We start from the raw sequence: 20,646 nt of genomic DNA on the forward strand, positions 1-20,646 counted from the left end.
GCTAAGTTATAGGAACCTGCAGATGGCTGTCATTAAAGGGAAAGAGCCTCTCCCGGCTTGGCGGGCCACGCTGCGCCGTGGTGTACAGCTACAAATCGAGCTGCTTTCATGGGGGAGCCACAAAAGTGGTTTTAAAATAGAAATTTCAACCAGAAGCCGCGTGAGCTGTTCAGCAGGACTCAAGCTTATTGAGAGACCACAGTGGTAATTTCAGGCCTGATTTACAAGATACTCTAATAAGTCTCCCCTGTTTAAAATAGTACGGCAATAGTTTATTGGTAGCGCACATCTGAGGTGAGACGAGCAGGCATGGGGCTGCTGGACCAGGTAAGGAGGTGGGGCTCCTGTCTCCCAGCTGGTGTTTGGGAATGTGTCAGAACAGACCAGCGGGCTCCTTCCCTGCTCCCCACACGTTCCTGTGTGCTCACCTGAGGCATCGGTGTTTTCCCCCTTGGGATGAACTCATCTGGGGCTTCGACTTGAGAAACAGCGGGGGAGACGCTCAAAACAAGCCTGCGAAGCTGAAAATAGCATACGCTGGCTGCTGCTGCTCTCAAGATAGAGATGTCACCAGGTGAGCTCCTCTAGGATTACATATTAAGCCACACCATGACATAGCATCAAGACACTCTATAGCCCCCGCGGGGCGGTGCCGTCTATCTAAGCCGTGCATCGCACGTGCGGGGATGTCTGTGCCAGCACTCAGCTGCTGGGGGTGCTGCGCTGGCTCCCTGAGAAGGGCTGTGCCAGGCACCGCTTCCCAGAGGTGGATCACACTGTCTGCTCTCTTACAAGAGCCTCTATGGAGACTTTATCCTAAATACTGCCCCGGAGCACAAGCACTCCCCGCAGTGGTCCCATGCCAGGAGGTTCAGATGTAGGTCTGGCAATCAAAACACCCAGCACATAACCAGACCTCCACGAACCTCCCCTTGTTTTGAGGTTGGAAATGCTTTGCCCCACTTAGTCACACTCACTAAGGCTCACGGTTTTTCAAGGTCACCATTTCTAACCTTTTCTGATACAAAATGGCACAGTAGCTGATGGCATTGATTTTAATTCGCGCCCCTGCCCCCCATTGTACCATTCCTTTGTCGGCATTTCTGCAAGAGCATCAGCTACCTGCAGGTGCTGGCACAGGCTTGCTGGGCTCACTGCTCACCTGGCCAGGGGCTTTCCCAGGTGCTAACCAGGCTCCCTGCAAAAGCAATGCTTTCCAAAAATGTGGCCAGGAGGAACCGGATCCCACAGTATTTTTATTCTTCTCTGTCTCTGGCTGAACTCGAGAACTGCTCACTGCATCTCTAACAACTGTGTTTAGCTCCTTGGCACAACCCCCTTTCGTGCTTCGGTAGAAAAGGCATCACCAGCAGATGCAATTTCTTTTGGAGTTGGAATTGTGTTTATTTTACTGGAATTGTACTCCATTTATCTGGTTGCAAAGGGACTGGGCAATTTATCTTAGCAGCACTGAATGTACCGAGATTGGCAGTGGTTGGGCACTCACGGCTTGTTACCTAAGGAAAGTTCAGAGCATACTAATTTATCCCACCACAGAGCAGCAATAGAAGAACCGTACAGTTGGTATCAATCAGTCTTACATTAGTCACACTGTAAACATTTTTTCAGATGGTAAAAGATTCAATAAATCTGCTTTATTCTGTTTCATTGTAAGGTCCAGTTCTTCCTTTCCATCATACAAACAACTTCCAGGTAATGGAAAGGATATTGCATTCACTATTCACAAATCACAGTTTGACCTATTATTTGTAATTTTCAGCGCCTGCCTTCTTATGCGATGTTCATAAAATGAGATTAGAGTGATTTACAATAGTGAGAGATGGAACAAGACTAAGAGGAGATGTGACTCATTAGACATTATCCTGTGGCTGTTGGAAGGAACTCACATCACTCAGGAAGATGTGCTGTGATTTTTCAAAGCGGTCTAGGGTACTTACATATACCTTTGAGGGGTTTCAGCACCAAATGTCTGCATTCCATCTGAAAACATGACCCATCAGCCCTGCTTTTATCTTGTATAAAACCAACCACGAAATTCAAATTGAAGGCTCCTGAAACTCCTTTCCGACCTGCTAGTCTTCTTTATGGTCTTGGTCTAAAAGAGTGTCTTTTAAATGTTGTGTCACTGAGCTTTTCAAAAGTGAAAAAGATACTTTTATTTGCATTCAAAGTGGGGATATTATACTTTGTAATTTATGGTGCTTCAAATTTATCAATACTAGTTACAGTTCAAGTGCTGCTGTATCTGGACTGAAGAAAGAACTTGCTTCCTTGGTGGACAAACCAAAAACACTCTTATCTGTTCTGTTAACAGATGTGAACTGAGGCTTCATCGAGCAAATGAAAAGGAAATAGGAAGGACACCCAAGGGTTTATTTCAATGAGCAAGGAGATGAACTCCAGCAGAAGCCGGTCCACCTCCTGGAGTCATGGATGGTACTGGGAACAGGTGAATGAGATCCTGTCTGGCCATTCGGAGGGTGGTAACAGCCCCCCTGGTTTAGCATCTCCTGCTGCTTGGTTTTCTCTTCTTGAGCACCCACATATTTCTGCCAAACTGTTTAGTGCATCTCCCTAAAAAAAAAAAAATTGCTTGTCAAGAAGCAGTACTCACTGCTGTTCTCTCTGAGCAGATAGGATCTGTAACAAATGACTCACATGCAGTAATTACACTCTATTTCTTCCTATCTTGCATTGATTATTCAGATGTAGAAAGAACAGTTCTCACTCAAATAAAAGAAAAGATCTGAGGACCCAAATATTGTATCATTTGTGTTGGGGTTTTGGGTTTTTTTTTCTTCCCCTCCTTTATTTTTCAGGTACTGTTTACAGCCATGGTGTACTGAGGAGATGAAACATTTATAAAAAAACCCTCCTGTCAGAGTGCTTGTAGTTTATGTTTGTTTAAAGGACAATTTTGTGTCACCTCTTTGTATTTTAATAGTCAAAATAAATTTTGCATAATAATTCAACTCCTCTCTGCTGCCTGTAATGACTATCTGCATTTTTCTGATGGATGTTTGTATTTGTTTCCTATGATTTACATGACCTGACGTCTCATATAATGAGCTTCCCGGTGCAAATGCCATTTGCGATACTCCATGCAGCACTAATCTATCATTTGATGACCTTACAAGTGCTGGGGTCATGGATTCAATCAGTAAAATGTTTCAGGGTGTAATTAATTAATTTCCCCCTCCCCACTCTACAACTGTTTGCTTAAAATTTGATGAAAGCGATGTTTTTTTGTAACACTCCTTCAATACACACGGTTTGTTTGTGTAATCAATCACGCTAAGTTGGGGAGTTCTTAGTATTCATGGCTTTGTCTAGCCTGAAACTTCCAAATGTTTATTTTCCAGCATAATTTAATAGTTTAATTAGCCAAACAACTAGCTACTGTACTTTTGAAAGTACACTCAGGTTGTGATTTAGTAACGTGTCTTTGCCTTTGTTAAAGCTGGGCTGGATTACCCTGCGCGGGCAGCGGAGCTGGTCCGGCTGCGAGCTGGCTGCATCCCGTGTCAACCTTGCGCAAGGCTGAGCCGTGCCGCGGCCCGTTGCAAACCATGATAGATCTGTTGGCTCTCTGCTTTAGGCTTCTCATCAAACAACAAAGGGAGTCTGTGGTATTGGCCTTTAGCATCCTTTGCTTGCATCTGTATTGCTTAAAAGGTCATGCAAACGTCAGAAGTGAGGGCTGTGGATGACAGCTCTCTTGCATAGGGCCATGGGATTTTCATGCTGTGGTTCAGGGCACTCTCTGAGGTCTATGGGAGTCCATACAAAGCAGCTAAGAAAAGCTGGGCTTAAATTCCCTATCCTGGGATTCATATCTTCACCAGAAAGATGTTGGGACCTGCACACTGGGGAGCACTGACAGCCACTGCAGCTGCACTGCACGACCTGCTGCCGTTGTTGTAATGTCCGTCTGTCCCAGAAGCCCGGCGTTCCAGCAACCTTCTCCAAAACAAGGGGGTGAGCTTCCTGGCACCTGAGGAACATCGCAAGCCTCAGCTCTCTGCTCCTCCCACAAAGACCATTTTGACTCCTGATCTTTCTAAAGTACAATGCTTCAGTTCTGACAGCTCTCACCCTGGAGATGGGAAACGCACAAATCCAAATTTTTGCTGTTTTTCTGGAGCGCTAATTAAAGATATGTCAGGGTGAGGTGTTGTCTAAAAGCCTGCGCTGTATTGGTGAGACACACACATGTCCCTAGCCCTGGTGTATGTTATGAAGGGTCTGGCATTTTATCTCTGTCTTTTATTTTGTGCTGTGATCTTTGCCAGCAGCACTCAGCACTAAGCCGCTGAGGCAGCTTGGAAGGAGCAGAAAGCCCTCGGCGGCTTCACAATAAATTCCCCGAGATGTTGTTATTATGTTAACAAGTTTTCTTTTATCCTATCAAGGTCTTAGGGAATCTTTCTATTGACCATTAAGGCAAAGCAAGACAAAACATGCAGAAATTGAGAACCGAATGCTTATGGGTGGAAATCCTATAACATTATGATTCAATTTCTCGTCGGGTAAAGATGATTGTTTCTGCAATCCTGCTGCTTGGCTCACTGAAACCCAGGAAAAGACTCAGAGGGAAGACAGCGATGTGGGGCAAAACATAAAAATTGGGAGAATATTCCAAATCTGTCTGATAAATGGGGCTTGGAAGAAGCACAAGTGCGTCTTCATGTCGTATGAAGTAACATGGCTTCAGTCACTGCTCTGCGACTTGCTAGAAAGATCTCTTTCTCACAAATGATGTTTTCTTTCTACCATTTTGAACACGCTGTAGGTAGTAAATCACAGCAACGCTCAGTTGGAACAATGGACTGATGTGAAGTGATGTAGCAATGTGTTTTGCTCGTAGTCTGTAGCCATTACTTTGATGGAAAACAGGCAGGGCATGCAACGGTCCAATGTGCTTAGGGGTAGCGTCTTAGACCCATCCAACCCCACAGTGCAGCTCATGTCTATAAACATGCATGCAGGCATTTGCAGAATTCAAGCTTATGTTATTTTACTGGGAATTGGCTGTATGCAGCATGGGACGTGGTCAACATCATTGACAATAATGCAGACAGGTCTGCCATATAGACTATAGCCATTGCTATAGTGGGGGAATTGCTGCTGCTGCACAGACTTCTCGTATTTGGTCTACATAGGATCTGTGTTTTCTTTGAAATGTTAGAGGTCAGGAACGACTAGTCCCAGCTAAGGACTAATTGCCTGGAGCAAAATTTCTCCATAGCGAGAGAGTATGGAAGTAGCATCTGAAACTACAAAAAAGTCACTGTGCTTTTTGCTCTATCAGCAGACTTTAATGAAATTTTGAAGAGGAGGGGGGGAAATTGCTTCTTGGCTTAAAGCATGAGCTGTGTTATTAATCTCTGCAAAGGAGTTTTATAATTGAAACGCCGATGGAATGGCAGCTCTACTGACTCAAATGATGACCTAACAGTATCTAACATAAGCATATATAAGGCTTCATAATGCTATGTCATGATTGTAAGAGTTCCCAATAATGCGGGCAGCTTGAAAACTACAGCTTACGCTCTTAGCTAAATTCAGTTCCTTTAAAATTGTTTTTTACCATCCTTATGGCACCTGGTTTCTGCATGATACCATAAGGACTTGGACTGTTCCACAAGGTCACATGTACTGCAGGGGTTGTCTTTGGTAGGTTATTGGCATGGATTATGGGGCCTATTGGTAAAATAGCATTAACCTGTGCTGTCATTTTTATCAGCAGTTTTAAAAAGAAAAGGTATTTTTGTACTCATACTGACAGTGTCTGTGGTCTCAGGTCAGTAGCTGGCCATTAGGAAAGACAAGAGCGTTCTCCATGCTACTCTCTTCCCACAGCCTCTCAGCCAAACTGTGTATTTGAAAGACAATTTCTTGGCCAGGTTGCCTTGAGGGCCTCTCGGCCAAGCCAGAAGTGCAGCTTTTCCCAGCTCATCCTGGTCTGCATATCTTATTTTGGGTTTTTGCTCTAGTTTACTGGTTTTGCTCCAGTTTGTGCAGCTCTAAGGAAACCATGACCTCACAGGGCTGGTGCGCTCAGGGAGATCTGCTCAGATCTGGTCTCCAAAATGCAGACATCTAATGGTAATTTTTATTCTGATTTCTCTACACTTTCCTCTTCTTGAGGTTTCAAAAAAACTGTGAAGAAAGAGACATATAAATTACTAGTCTCACCCTGTGCCTTTCTGTGTGCGTTTCTGATTAATACACGCCAACATGCCTTCATTATCACCCTGTTTTGTACCTACCCATCAGATATGTAAAGCAACGCCAATATCAGAAAGTGTCATCATCTTCTTCCTTTTGTTTGAAAGTAGGTGAATGTGCAAACGAGGTAGGATATTTAACAAAAAAAAAAAGACTGTGAGAAATAGCTTTGGCTTTTTAAATAACAATTTCCTTCCCTAAACGGGAGTGCCAGTGTTTAAGTGGACAAGAAATAGAGCATGTACTCTCCCCGCCTCATCCTTTTCATCCAGACAGTGGGGAAACTTTAAGAAGATGAGAGGTAAAGAGGAGATGAGAACTGAAACCCATCTTGGAAGGGAAAGCTGGGAGGCATCGGGGAGCTCCTCGCTGGTGGGAAAGGCAGCAGAAGGCACTGCACGGGCAGGCAGGAGCTCCTGCCTGCAAGCTTTGAAATAATGCCAGTTATTTCTGGCATTATCAGATTTCCACCTTGATTATTTAGGCCTAGCATTTCTCCTTAAACAGAGCACGTGTTTCACTTGCCAAGCAGATGCTTCTCCATGAGAAGGGCAGGGCAGGAGAACCAGACCTCCCCTGGTGCCACAGAGCAGCCCTGCTCTGAAGCACCATGGTGGTTTCCCCATGGAGATGAGGTCTAATTTGGACTTCTTATGGATGCTCTAGAAGCGCTTCCTTAAGGATATTGAGGAGCAGTCAACGCCACAGAGACCCACATTTTGCTGCTATCTCCTGATCCTGAGAGCCTATGAAAAATGATGACCTGGTTGTATCGACTGGTTTAATATCTTCACTTTATATTTATGGTACACGCAGTTCTTTGTGCGCCTTTTAAATGTTATATTAAAATACAGAGTGGCACCAGCTTTAAAGAGTTGAAGCACAAAAGCTCCTTTCCTGCTCTTGTCTCCTATCATGAAGAATTTGCAAAACTCTCAGGGAGGCTCTTGAATTATGGCTCTTCCTCTTTCTCATGATGCATGGAGAAAATAAATGTATTATTAATCTGCCCACTGCCAGAGATCTCTGCTCTCTCTCTCTCTCTGTCTGTACACAGGGAGACAGATTGACAGGAACAGCAGATGTATGCAGAATTGCCTAGCATGCGCTCAGGCTGGTGAATCACCAAATTCTGGGGATGATGAGATGCTTGGTTTGAACTGGGGCTTGCAGAGTCCTGGATTTGATGTAGGAAGGTAGCCATGATGAGCATATTGGTCCTGGACCACAGCATCCTTCAGATGTTTGCAAGAAGCTCCTGTTGGTTTGGGGACAGCCAGCTCAAAACACGGTGAACTGCATTTGTAGAGGACTTTGGAGGACAGCCTGTCTGAAGTGTGTGAGTGCAGTGCCTGCAGGGAGGGGAGTGGGAGCGGGTTGGGTGCAAGTCCCAGCACTTGGTGGGGATGCCAGCAGCAGTGGCCTAAAGAATCTCATATGAAGGGGACCTCCTGTTCCTGCCTGAGCTCCTTGGTGTATGCAGAGCAGCCTGGTGCCCCTGCGAACCCACCAGCTGCACAGCTGCATTCCTGCTGGGACTCTGCCCTCTTCCTGCTCCAGACCAAACGGCACGGCTCTGTGCCATTGCCTACATCTGGAAGGGGGGAATCAAGCAGGACTAGGATCTCAGCAAGGGCTTGTTTTAGCTTTGGAGAGCAAGAGCCAACATGGGAGTCAGCAGACGTCAACGTGCCTCTGCTGTGACTCAGCCCCTGTGAGATGTGTCTCTCCCCCGGGGGAAGCCCGGCAGCGCAGAGCATGGCAGCGTACGCCTGCATCTTGCCAAGACTCCTGCTGAGCTCTGCCTTGGCTCCCAAATAAAGAGGGGTTTAGTCTGGATGTGTAAACATGGGCTTTCCCACAGGGGCTGTGAGATGACTCACCTGATGAGAGGGATTGTGCTCATGAAGGAAAGAGCCTTGGGGAAGCAGGGATAGACTTGCTAAGGCAAAAAGCCTGGACTGGAAGGTGACACTCAAATTGCCGTGGGTGTGAGTTGCTCTCGACACTTGCTGGGTCCACCCATGGAGATGACAATCCTTGGCCATGGTCTGCTCAGATTGTCCATCCTACTTCCAGCACGAGATGGGGTGCTGGCATGTCCCAGTGATGTCTGTGGGTATCATGACACAGGGATATTGTTTGCTTGCTCTGCTGTGCTTCTCCCTCCTATATAGACTGGTTCCTTCATCTATGCATAGCTCCAGTGGGAATGCTCTCACTCTTAGATGATATTCAAAAGAAACTGGTTTCACGTCGTATCACACAGCTCCTTGGTGGCCTGCTTTTCGCAGCTCCCTGAGCTTAGCTGCAGAGCTTCTAGAAAGCCTAGATTTATCTGCAAGAAGAGAACCAGTACATCTCACCCTCCTACTCCCCCAAATCAGAATATTTTCTATCAAAAAGACTGCTGGAGTATCTGGGCACCAAGCACTGCCATGCTACAGCAGCAGAGATGACCACGCATGTGTCATAGATATGACATGCAGCGTGATGCCAAGGGGCACCTGGGAGCTTCAGCATCTCCCAGTGCCTGTGTAGTGGAGTTCCTACCACCTCCTCAGCCCTCCTCTTGGTTATACCAGAATTTTGGCTTGTGGTTCTGGGTTCCTGGGGACAGGAAATTTTGCCTTTCCTGGGCCAGAGCATGAGGCTCAGCGTGGGACAGTGGTTACAGGACGTCTGCTTGCAGTGGGCTTAGAAGAGCCAGGCAGGGTGTTACATCTTGCCCGCTGTATGCATCCCTGACAGAGCAGAATAAGGGTGGGAGAAAAGCTGTGCTTGCCGTGTGAATTGGTAATGCCTCTTTTATGGCTCAGTTTTAATGTTTTTGCTCTGTTTTTATTCTGCTGGTGCTTTCTTAGTTCTGTTCAGTGCTTAGTGAGGCCATCACACTCCTTATTGTGTGCAAAGAAATTGCTATTTTCTTCCAGAAGTTCCCATTTGTGCTTCCTCCTGTTTTCTGAATCCCTTTGGAGGATGGTTTGCGTCTGTTCCTGTCCTGAGCACCACGGGGTGTCGAGAGCGAAGGTCATTTGTATTTGTATGAGCAAGTTAACAGTCTGGAGACATGTATCGATGCTAATTGATTTTCTGTCTCTTTTCCATGTCCAAATGATCTGCTATATCACTGCTATAAATATCAACAACTTCTTGGCTGAAAAATGTGGCACAAAGTCATAGCCTTGTTGCTGCACGTGCAAAGGGCAAGAGAAACACCAGCTGCTGATCATCTTGTAGGTCTTGTACACTGCAAGAGTCATAAAGAGGCAAACAAAACTGCTGACCCCGTGAAAACAGTTTAGAAGGAATGCAACATATGAAGAATGTAAGAACAGTGTTATTTGATGTGAACTGTCTGGAAGCCCTGTTCAATAGGTGGGTAAGGTTGAGAGGTGCCTGGGCTTTGCATTTGATGGGACCTCTCTGACAGTTTGCTCTGGCCTAGAAATCCTAGGGAGAGGAGAGTCCCTCCACTAAGTCTTGCATTAAGCCAAATTCCTTGTACTTGACCAAGGCCATACCTTGACATCTCTTGAAGCAGAAGCTCCAAGTGTTAGAGAGTTCACCACAGCCTTTGAGATGGTGGGTAATTACCTTTCTTATTAAAAATGAGGCTTGCCTTCATAAAAATGGAAGACTTGGGCAGGACCTGTGCTCCTTGGTTTGGGTAACTTCTGAGGGATCACATGGTAGAAGGGGAAATAAAACTTTGTCATAAATTCACTGTCAATTAGCAGAATCATTTTCTCAATCCTAATAACAATCCTATATCTGATATTCATCCAATTAATGTTGATCTGATTTCCTGGCAAATAACCATCACTGATAAAATATTAAGGGAATTCTCTGCTAGAAAGCAGGTAAAAGCTGTTCTGTAAGAAACAGGTGGGCAGTAAGAAGGTGCACGGTCTCTACCAAGGCAAGTTTCATGAAAGCATTGCATGACTGGCTGCGTTTAATTTTGCAGTGAAGGAAGGGCCACCAGAGGTGGTCATGGTGTTACTGTGCCGATCCAAACTTAGTAATGTTTCCATGCTAATGTCTCCAGCATGACACTTTGGGCTGACCAAGCTGGGATGCATGGTAGCTTTGTCTCCCTCTAAGAGCATCCAAGGAAGCCCCAAAGTAGTTATATTTTGCAACATGGTAACCCGCACTCCATTTAACCATCATTAGGCTGAACAGAAATGGTTAATCTCAGAAATCAGGGACAATTCGAAGAGCCTGGAGAAAAGGCCTTATCTGCCCACTGCTGTGGGAAGGTGAGTGACATGGACCGGGCCATGACATTGGGTCAAGTAATAAAAGAGCAGATTCTGGTGAATAAAGTGCTGAAGGAAGGTGAGATAATTCACATCAGTCAGTGCAAGGCTGTGAGAATATTAACATGATGTTGTTTTCCTATTAGATTACACCTGGGGTGAATAAAAGCAATAGTGTTGACCTAGTACATGTAGATGTCTGCAAGCATTTATGATTTTGCAAATTTTTACTATCGATCAAGAATGATATTCAGTCATTAGGGCACACATTAAAAGGTATAAAGAGTGGCTAGCTGATGTCCAAAATGAAAGCTGTTTATCTAATTTCTTGTTCCTAAAGACCAGCTCTTGCTCCTATGCTTTTTGTAATATTTTATCTACAGTAAGGAAAAAAGTGTTCTGAAAGTACTGATAAGGTTCCCAAGTGATTTGAAGATTGGAAATGTGGTAAACAAGGAGAGACTCACTGATGTACAAGGTGGGCAGCTAGCTAAGCCAAGGGCAAGCAGACAAATACGCATTTCAAGACATGCAAATACAAGGTCAAGCATTTAGAAACAAAGAATGTAGGTCAGGCTTGTGGAGGAGGAGACTATCTCAGGAAGGAGAAACTCAGGAAAGGGATGGTGGAATCTAAATGCATATGACTTCCCACTTGTGGTTGCAGCTGAAAGACCAGTAAGTTTCCCTGGGTGTATGGCTAAGTATAGTAGGCAGTAGGAGTAGGGAGGTTGTATTACCTCCGGGTTTGGCACTGGTGCACAGCTGCTGGGTGCTGTGCTCATTTCTGGTGTCCACATTTCAGAAAGTATGGAGAAAAACTGCAAAATTTTGGGGGAGAGACACAAGAATGATCAAAGTGTTGAGAAACTGTCCTATGGAGTTTATGAGAGTTGCCTCATTTCATTTATCAAACTGAAGGTTAAGGAGTACTTTGAACCACAAAAGGTGAACATGCTGGAGGAAGGCAGCTGGGTGGTGCAGCAGGTGAGTTCTGCCATCTCCAAGACAGATAAATTCAGGTGGAAAATAAGTTGCAAATTGTTGACAGCCAGGGCAAAGACCCGTTGTGATGGTTGCAGGTTCTCCACCACTGGAGATCTTAATAACCAGATGGATTTTTTTTTCCCAGAGATACATATGTTGCCCTCCCAGGACTCCTCCCAATGCCTGTGGCCAAGGTGGGCTGCAGGAAACCTGGTCTCCAGGCTGCCGGACAACCCAGCTGACACATCTGGTACATAACATACTCACCGCGTAGGATGGCAGCCGTGCCACAGAGGCAGGCAGAAAGGCACGGGCAGGTTATCTGGGAAGTGGGGTGGTGTGGCCGGGATCGGTCCTTGATGTGTGCTGCAGCCAGTATGCATTAGCCTACCCTGCTTTGTGTCTCACACTGTGTGTGATACCTCTCTGGTTGCTTCATTGGCCAATTTGACTGCTAGGTGGTTTTGTCTGTTAAACCATCTGTTTGCATGCAATTTGTTTTCTCTTATCAACACATCCCAGGCCCCCCTTACACTTTTGCAGGACTTATTTATATAAAACAATTTCTTTTCCCATAGGTGTCTCTGCCTAAATGTCGTGGTTTAGGCCCAGCCGGTAGCTGGGTGCCACGCGGCCGCTCACTCACCCCTCCCCCAGCGGGATGGAAGAGGAGAAGTCTAACAAAAGGCTTGGGTCGAGATAAGGACAGGGGGAGATCACTCACTAATTACCGTCAGGAGCAAAACAGACTGAATGTAGAGAGGAGATTCATCTAATTTATTACTAGGCAAAACAGAGTAGAGCAATGAGAAAATACAATCAAGTCTTAAAACACCTCCCCCCACCCCTCCCATCTTCTCGGGCTCAACTTCGCTCCCGGCTTCAACCTCCTCCCCCCTCAGCGGCACAGGGGGACGGGGAATGGGGGTTGCGGTCAGTTCAGCACACATTGTCTCTGCCGCTCCTTTGTCCTCAGGGGAAGGACTCCTCTCAACATTCCCCTGCTCCAGCATGGAGTCTCTCCCACGGGCTACAGTCCTTCACGAACTGCTCCAGCGTAGTCTCTCCCACAGGGTGCAGACCTTCAGGAGCAGACTGCTCCAGCGTGGGGTCTCTCCCACAGGGTGCAGACCTTCAGGAGCAAACTGCTCCAGCGTGGGGTCCCTCCCACAGGGTCACAAGTCCTGCCAGCAAACCTGCCCTGGTATGGGCTCCCCTCTTCGCGGGTCTACCGGTCCGGCCCGGACTTGCTCCAGCGTGGGCTTCCCACAGGCCACAGCCTCCTTCAGGTGTCTCCACCTGCTCCAGCGTGGGGTTCTCCACGGGCTGCAGGTGGAATCTCTACACCCCCTCATCCCTCCTCCTTGGGCTGCAGGGGACAGCCTGCCTCACCATGGTTTTCACCACGGGCTGCAGGGGGATCTTTGCTCTGGTGTCTGGAGCACCTCCTCCCCCTCCTTCCTCACTGACCTTAGTGTCTGCAGAGCTTCTTACATCTTCTCACTCCTCTCTCCGGCTGCAAAAGTTTTTTCTTAACTCTTTTGTTTTCCTTCTTAAATATGTTATCACAGAGGCGCTGATTGGCTTGGCCCTGGCCAGGGGCGGATCCATCTTGGAGCCGGCTGGCATTGGCTCTATCAGACACAGGGGAAGCTTCTAGCAGCTTCTCACAGAAGCCACCCCTGTAGCCCCCCCCCCGCTACCAAAACCTTGCCACGCAAACCCAACACACTAAAGTAATATTGTAACCTAATTCCCTCTGGTAAACAGTCTTATCCAGAGTTTCTGCATTCATCTAAAATCCAGCAGTATATTTTTTAGAGATCTGAGGCCCCAAGATATCATGCTGGAGCAGCTGAAACCAGTACAGGAGATCAAATATTAAAGCAGACGGGGTCAGGGTGAGGTACAGTGCTCCATGAGGGCTTCTGAAGCTCTCTGCAGTGTTGCTGAGCTCTACAGAGACCACGTTATCAGATCTCATTTTGCTGCATGTTTGTAATTATTGCTGCATATTGTCATTATTGTGTCTTGGATTTTTGGTTTGCCATTCCTTTGCAGTGCTTCTGCACTAACAGCATGTAAAGAGCATTGCCAATAATAAACAACCCCTGATTTTAACATACTGTTATTTCAAAGGTTAGGTTATCTCTGTGACAGCTTGACATTCAAGGATCACAAAGCTTCCCCATAACAGCAATGTATGGAATGATTTAATTATGCTTTGACAGGTCATCCCACAAAACAATAAGGTGGGACTGGAGGTGTTTTATCATGTTGCTGTGTGTGCTACATGCCAAAGACATGAAGGTAGGACAATCTCTAAAATAAACAATGCTTTCAGGGCTAGCAGTTGCCACTGGGGTAACCTGTCTGATTCCCTTCCCTTCCTCCTCCCACTCCATGGATGGAGGCTGGCTTGTACCAGCTGAGGTTGTGGCTCTTAAAAACTTTATCCGTCTGCTTTTAGCTACGGCAAATTATTTAGGAAAATCCTTTTAGTGACAGGATAATTTGGATCAAGTGCACCTGGGGCTGCAAAATGCAGCAAATTACTTTCCCAAAATATTTGATTGATTTGCCTTGGTGTCTTCCTTTGGTGTGCTGCAGTGCTCAAGCCTTACTGTGGTGGGATTGGCTCTCTCCTTGCTAGCACAGCCTGTGCTCATTTGTACTGGAAGTAAAATGTTGTATTTCTGCCTTTATAGCAATATTTTGTTTGCATGTTGTATTGATTTCAAGGGCAAGGCCGGTGGAGCGGGTCAAGTGAGACAAGGAGCTTCGCAACGTATGGTAGCTATGGTGTCCAGGCCATGTACATCTCTGGAGTGATGGCAGGAGAGACATTCCCTGTCACCTGGAGCTCACAGGGCTGGAACACTTGCTTCTGGACCCAAGTCAGCTCAGGCAATGGCAGGTAAATCTGGACTCTCCCCTGCTCCAGCTATCTGTGGTTCAGCCCTGGGTGAAAGCCCAGACCGTGTCACCCCTGGGAACAACATCGCCACGTTGGCACACATTGCACCGCTGTGTGCACGCTGAGCCCACACAGTCCTGAGTGGCTCTGCCTGAGGCCACCTTGGAATCACTCAATGGTGCTTCCCAGCACATCTTCTGGCAGTGCAGTGTGAGTGTGCAAGTGCAGAGGGTTTTTCATCTCAGGGCCCTAAGTACCCAGCTACAAGCTGGACAAGTGCCCACAGGTAAGGCAGCCTTCTCTGTGTCGCCTATATCAGGTTTCCTTCTGGCATGAGCTCGTTTCCACTAGTAGGAATAAAGAAAACGAGTGAAGTCCCTGGCTAAGGTCCTTTCCAATGGGTGGGTCTGGGGAGAGCTTCCCAGCTTAACTGCTGCGTATCTTTACTGCTACGTGCATAGTCTTGATGCCACAGGCTCCGACCTTGGTGCCCTTGCAGGGATGCCTTCTTTTATTTTGGAGCAGGTCACACTTGTATGCTAAATCCTGACTAAATGCTTCATAAGAAAAGCACCAGCAAGGCCAAGCTGATAGTTTTTCTATGAACTGTACCTTTCGGCTCTTTGCTGCCTCCTCTATTGTAATTTAGAATGAGATATCGTCATGTTCTTGGCAGTAATTACATGTGTATTATTATAAAGGTTTTGTTGATTAAAAAGCTAGAATGCATTATTTAAAATGGTCCAAATATTGTTTCCATTAAGATAAAGGGATTATTTAGTATAATAGAATGCTGTTGAGCATTTATATGACATTATTCCTCTTCAAAGCACTTTAGCAAAGTTAATCTAGGGAAAAAGTCTTCTATAAAAACTGGAACAGAGCACTGGGGTCAAGGGGACAGCTCTTAGAATTTAACATTTTTTCATCTTCTGCTGAAAGGCTAGAACTCTTCAAAAAGGCTTCCCAACTAATTTTGTTTAGAAGAGAAGAACTTGACCTGTTTCACATGCCTGCTATGCAGGAAAATGGTCCAACCCTCTGATCAAACCTCGAGGAGAAATAGTTTCTTATTTTAGAGAGCCTGTGCCAAGGTTTGGCCCCAAAGGCTGGGCTCTGAGAGGCCCTGAGCATTTGGAAATGTGTTGTGGAAGGAGAAACACTGAGTCATCCTGAGCAAGAGGGGCCATCGGCTCTGCAGCACCTTAAAAAAGCACTGGGAAGCTTAAAAAAAAAAGGTACCTTTAACTGCTTTTCAAATTATTATCCCATTGTCCTTGGTAAATGTGGGGTTAGAAGACGCTTCATACAACAAGTTATTTTCCTTTTTAAAATAAAGGTTAGTTTAAGCTTATCAAGAAAATTAATTGCCATTGCAATGTACCATGGAAAAAATGCTTTCACTCTATCCTGAAGACAGCTGTGAGGCCGTAACTCTCCTTCTGGATACAAGAATAAGTTCTTTGCCAGGGTAGTAATTATCTCAGCATCTGTCTCTTCCTTTCTCTGCTCCGAGAGAATCGAAAGCCTCTGACAAGGTTTGCAGATCAGCAAACAGAAGGGAATTCTCAGCCTCTCTCCCCAAGGACCGACATTTATGTCCTTACCTTCCTGTACGCTCTCTCCCTTTCCTTTGCTCCAGAAACAGGAGCCACACTGATGTCCCCTGCTCACGGCTGAGGCGTGTTCCCCCTTGCTACCGGCCCCAGCAATGGGAGGGTGTTTGCGAGACCCCCGTTGCCGTCGCTGCACGGCTCAGCTGGAATGTCATGGCTCCAGCATGGGCTCCAGCCCTGCGTGGCTCATGCACGAGTGCTGGCAGGAGGGATGTGCGTATGGCTCCTCCAGAGGCAGGGGAAGCCATGCTTCCCCTCCCGGGGGGGTAAGGAGGAACAAAAAAAAAAAAAAGACATAATTTGTTTTATCAGAGTTTTACCCAAACTCTTTTGAGAAATCAATCTAACCAGCATCAGCCCTTCTCTGAAGGGCTCTCCTACAGCTCCTGAAGAACGTGCTGTAGTCGCAGACAACCCTGCCACTAGTGCTTTCAGCTTACATCATGTCCCCACTCACCTGAAGGCTGAAATGCAGGATGTTCTTGGACCCAAAGGAGAAGCACGAAGCCCAGTTCTCCCTCCTCCTCCTCCGCTAGGGCCATGTGCTGTCCGTCCCATCTCTGAGACCCATGTCCTCACAGGGCGGTCTCCCAGCTGCCATGCTGGATCCTGGGGCAACTAACTCTCACTGCTCAGTCTCTGCCCCATTGAAACATGTCTAAATTTGTGAGCTTTCCTTACCTTCAATGTGTCACTTATGCTCTTCCCCACACAAAGAAATCAAGGCCCACAGCGCTGCAGGATTTGCCCATTTCCCCACTGGCCCCAGCATCCCTTCCCACCTCTGGCTGAGGTCCCTTTGGCACACCTTTGCGATGTGCCTCTCGTGCTTCCTGCGGTCAAGTGCTATGCTTGAGGGCTGAGCTTTACACATTATTAGTCTCTGTTTTGTCGTGCAAGATCACTGAGATGGACTCCATCTTTGGTGGCTGTCCCTACTGTCATTTCATGTGCTCTTTGCATACACCTCGCTTCTCCTGGTCCGAGCTGGAGAGCATCATCCTGCATGTTGACTGCTCCTCCGTGATTGTTTTGTACCATGAACAAATTGCATTGCTGGTCTGTGCTTTCATCCTTCCAGGTTATCGATCATACAAATTAATTAAACTGATTCCAGTATCGATCTCAATGGCAGTCTATATTTTGCAACCCAAACTGCTTTCATTTAACTACTCGTTCTCATCAATATCACAGCCAGTTCTTTCTCCACTCCGGCAGCTCCATCTATACAACAGCCAATACCCACGTAATGACCTTCCAGAACAGCCAGTGCCAATTCTTCCTCTTGTCCAAACCCTTCTCTACAGTTTTCTAGGGTGTGATCACTTTTTCTTATGTTCCTAGCAGGGGAAAAAAAAAAAAAAAAAAAAAAAGGGTGATGCAGGCTGTGCAAAGGGTTTAGATATGGAAATAATCATGGCCGGAAAGAGGGAAATCATTCTCTGTATGCAGAGCAGATTTCACTTTAAAAGGCAGCACTTGCCCATGCAGACTATAGTGCAGCTTCCCAGGGCAGAGCTCCCTATTCCAGGCAAGCAACAGGCAGGGTCTCTGGAGATTCCACGCTTGCTTCTCCTCAGAGAATAAGGCAATATCTGTCCCCTCCAATTGCACTGACCTTTTATTGGCAATCACCACGCTTGTGTTCAGCAGAGGTGTCAGTTTGAATTTGTGTAACTCCCAGGGGTCTGATATATCTCTCTTCCCCTACTCCGTAACTTAAAGAGAGCCTCTCTGCCTGTTTCCAGTTTATCACGATCCTCTGCCTTGGGACTGACACTGCAAGATCTATTAATTTCTCATTGCTCTGAGTTTAAAGTGAAGACCCTCTTGTAACCCACTCATAACCTTCATGGGAGAGTGGAGTATCCTTGCCAATTATCTCAGAGATAGCTTTATAAACTCATTCCCTCCAAATATATTTTACAGCGGGAATAACTCATAAGAAAAAAGATTCACCTTCCTTTCAGCAATGTCACTGGAGTCACAGCAGATTCAGAAAAAGTTGAAGCGCTAACAGAAGTCGTATGAAATCGCACGCGCTTTCTCCTTGCTTCTTGTTTTTCCTCCGCCATCCCTCCTGGCTGTCAGAGCTCCCGGTCACATCTTGAGCAAAAGAATCTACATTTCTAAGTCCTCGTACCCTTTGACATAGTCAATTTATCCTTACCTCCTTTAGGACCAAAAATAAATGGGAGACTTCTTCGTTATCTTCCAAATGAGATGTGAAACTGAGGTCCTGACCACTTGTGATCATTAGAAAAATCCCATGGCACTTCTTGCAAGAGCAAGACCATTAGCCCTGATGTCCTGGCAGAACTCCAGTTTGGGTGATTATAATTACATTTCGCCTGCTTTTGTAGCTTCAGAGGGATAATACAACTTCCCTCCCCTGCTGTCCCAGCCTGTCGTACAGGGCAGCGGGGCTGGCTGCCCTGCTCCCACATCCATGCCCTGGGTGTTCCTCTGTGAGGGCAGGTTGAACGTGGGCTTGCTTGGTCCAGGCAGGCTCTGGGAAACACAGGTCATGGGCTGCTTCCCTCCCAAATCTGTTTGCTTTTCTGGGTCCCTAGGAAGAATCTTGTGTCTCCATTCCAGAAGCCCTCAGCTGTGCACTAGCTGCAACCACAGTAACTCTGCTGCTCGCTGCAAAAAGACCCCTTGGGTGATTTGCTGGTATCTTGCTGTGGTTTCTTGCTCCTGGACATGGCTCTGCTATAAAAATCTTCCAATACACAATCTTGGTTTTCCATTCAGCCCATGACCACTTGTATTATACTGGATTGAATAACAGGTACCTTCCTGCACTTTTATTTTTGTTATGTTTTGAGTTTTCACAGCCATGCAATCAACCCAAATAGCATGCCTATCTGCTCCAGGTGGACAATGAATCTTTACCAACCTTTTGCAAGTTTGCCTCTTGCACCTTTATCGAGGAGATGCCTGTCTGCTCACAGTAACCTTTTGGAGAGCCAGTTGCACTAGGAGGACATTTTTAAATGCAAGTTATGGGTGAGGATCCAGCATCCACTGAAGCCAATGGAAAGATTTCCAGCGAGTGCCATAGCTGTTGAGTGAAACTGCGAGCCTATAAATAGCTTAGCCTGAGTTTGAACCATGCTGAGGGACAGGAAACAAACGGGGCTGAATTATTCTTCAGAGCTGCCTCAAATGGAAGAGGGTGTCTCCATCCCTTTGAAGATGTGTTTCAAAAGCCTTCATGGGGCACTGTGAGCAAAACATCACAAAATTAGGTAGTGCAGCTGACACCCTGGCCGTGTTGTAGTCTTGGGGGGAAGCTTTAAGAAACTCACGACATCTCAGCTAGGTATTTTCAGATGCACATGTGGAAAACAGCCCCAGTGCTAAGAACTGCCTCTGCTCATTTGCATTTGATGCAAACTGAGTTACGCTGGCCTCTCCAAATCAGTGCTGATCAAAACATTCATGGGAGGAGAGGCAGTGGAAGCCGGGGGCCCAGTGCCTCCACAGCCCATCTCCCCCTGAGGGGTCGGATGGGCAGCCGTGCTGCCCCAAGCTGCTGCACACCCACAGTAGTGCTGTGACTGTGGGGCAAAGCTTGGAGCTGCGGAACTGCTGCCCTCTGGATGAGTCAGGAAGCCACCCAGCTCTTTAAGACCCTTCCAATTTTCTTTTTAAATCCAGAGTTTTGGTCTGAGTTCATTTGGTCAGATACTCTGGCTTTTTTGCCTGTGTTTATTTGCCCGTTCGGCTGGCTCAGTATGTGTTTCATTTCCCTGGCTCCTTTGGCGTTTCTTTGAAGTCTGATTAGAGCAAATATGCAAACCACCTTTCCTAGTGGGAAATTTCTTCTGCAAACACATGGGTGCCAGCCTGGCTCTGGAGAGCCAGCCCAGCTTGTCAGGGGGAGTAGGCTTGGGGGGTTTGTCGCTGCTGCCTTGCAGAGCCATGCACCAGCCAGGATCCGCAATGCCCGTTCCCATCGGCATCATGTGTGGACTCCCATGCTGAGCTGAGCCACCGCCTGCACCACCCCAGTCTTCCCAACAACATTGTCTTTGGAACACGGGGACAAGCAGCAGCTGTGCCAGCACCCAGGAGGGTGCAGGATTGGCACACCGGACCCAGGGCAGAGCAGGGCTCCCTGGCTCAAAGTTGGTGCAGGCTGCACCAATCTGCACAGGCTGTGAAGAGCAACCCATGGTGGCTGCATCCCTGCAGAAGATAAGCAAGCATTTCAGGTTGGGGCTACCTCTCCCCTCTTGCTCCCCCTTGCAAGGTGAGGAGGTTCCATGTGCCTGAAGGCTGCATCCTGGGCAGCCACGGAGAGGATGAGTGTGCAAAGTCATGAGGAATCCTTCATCGGGCTTGGAAAGCCACTGCTCATGTTGTGTATAGACACATTTTGGCATTATTTCTCCCTGCTGCATCCTGGAGCAGCCAAATAGTGTGACAGAGAAGAACTTGTAGAAACAAAAGATATTTCTCCCTAAGCCAAGTGTCACTGGAAAGGGCTCAGGCTGCAGTAAGCTTTCACTCCCCTATCTCTACTCGTAATTAAGCTTTGCATTAATATCAGATGAAATTAATGCTCAAAGCTCATTCCCTGTTAATGGAGAGGGTGGTT

Source organism: Grus americana, chromosome 12 (genome assembly GCF_028858705.1).
Source record: "Grus americana isolate bGruAme1 chromosome 12, bGruAme1.mat, whole genome shotgun sequence".
Taxonomy (NCBI): domain Eukaryota; kingdom Metazoa; phylum Chordata; class Aves; order Gruiformes; family Gruidae; genus Grus; species Grus americana.